Source organism: Cryptomeria japonica, chromosome 9 (assembly GCF_030272615.1).
Source record: "Cryptomeria japonica chromosome 9, Sugi_1.0, whole genome shotgun sequence".
Lineage (NCBI taxonomy): Eukaryota > Viridiplantae > Streptophyta > Pinopsida > Cupressales > Cupressaceae > Cryptomeria > Cryptomeria japonica.
In genome coordinates, this window is record NC_081413.1 from 271,329,225 (window position 1) to 271,330,739 (window position 1,515).

The 1,515-nt window shown below is 32.4% G+C and overlaps 1 non-coding gene across 1 annotated transcript; it reads right to left on the bottom strand.

Annotated features, from left to right (window-relative positions):
* Positions 1-412: 412 nt before the first annotated feature.
* Positions 413-484, bottom strand: TRNAD-GUC (transfer RNA aspartic acid (anticodon GUC)). The gene has a single exon. It is a non-coding gene; the product is annotated as a tRNA-Asp (tRNA).
* Between the last annotated feature and the right edge of the window lie 1,031 nt (positions 485-1,515).

Genomic DNA, 1,515 nt, shown 5'->3' on the forward strand with positions numbered 1-1,515 from the left:
TGTGATTCTTGAATTCTACTGTTAAGAGTTTACAAATCATTGGAAATTATTCAACTAAAGATGATATTGAAGGTAGTCATGTTTTATTTTATGTGTTTTTGTTCAATTTGGCGTACTCATGTTTTGGGTGCATTACTAGAAATTATTTAACTAAAGATGATATTGAAGATAGTCATATTTTATTTTATGTGTTTTTGTTCAATTTGATGTACTCACGTCTTTTAGATACATTAGTGTCATGTGCGAATGTGACATCCTCTCTGATTTTCTTAAAAAATTATTACAATTAACAATGCCTAAAAGGGAAGACAAAAAACAAATATGAGAATTGTAGTACACTATTGCATTAGGTATAGTTCAGATTCAGTAGTACCCGCTTCCGCGGAAGGGAACAAAATAAAACTTTCACATTCGCCGCTGCCGGGGATCGAACCCGGGTCACCCGCGTGACAGGCGGGAATACTCACCACTATACTACAACGACTGTCTTTATAACTAAATTTTAGTTATATATTTATTAAACTATTCTTACGTGCACCACATACTCTCCTTCCTATATTTCAGTATGTTTTCCACACTTGAGAAAACTTTGAATGAGATTTCCATACGGGGGTTCAAGTTTAAATGACTTTAAGTGTATATTAAAAAAATGGGTTTATTAGTTCCTGCCGTGCCCACAGGATACTAACGCATTCCTTAGATGCCATTCTTATTTTGAGCTGTCCAATGAGAATAAAGTATTTTTGAACTTTTCATTTTTTTTCAAATGTTTTGATTTTAAACAAATTTAATAATTAGTATAAAATTATTTATCTTAATTTTCATTGGACACTATAGTTAATTTTATTTATAAAAAATAAATCTTAGAGACTTCTGGAAACTATGGAAACTATGAAACTTTTAGAGATTTCTGGAAACTATGAAACTTCTCGAAATGTTTAGAATTCCTGTCTTCGGATATTGTTTGCTTCAAGCTGAGGGATGTATTTTTCCTTTTACGGTTTCTGCTATCAGGTATGGTCTTCTTGTCTTTTCCTTTTTTGATGAATAATTCTCTGTCATTTTGTTCACTGTCCAATACCCACATAGCCCATGCCATACATAAAAAAATTGCACAAATCCATAGCCCTTGCTAACTCTAACATATTTTAAAATTCAAATTTAGGAGATGGTATGTATACTTTTGCCAACTTGAGCGAGAAGAAGTTATTAGCTTCTGAACATTGCTTCTCAACATTCTCGATTTGTGGCTGGTATTGTGGTTGATTTCTGAATCAGGCACACTTCATTTGCTGGAAGTGTAGGAACAGGAGCGAGGAAAATGTTGTGAAAGTAAGTTACTCAGTTTTCCCCTATGGCTTTGCCTAATTAAAAAATCTAGAAATAGTTAAACTTAATTAAAAATAATAGACTGAATGATCTATAGAAAACTATAAAGTTGAGGGTTTGAAATTAGATACCGTCTTTTTCATACGTGTTGGACTGTGATGCCTTATACTTTGAATGAAAATAGCA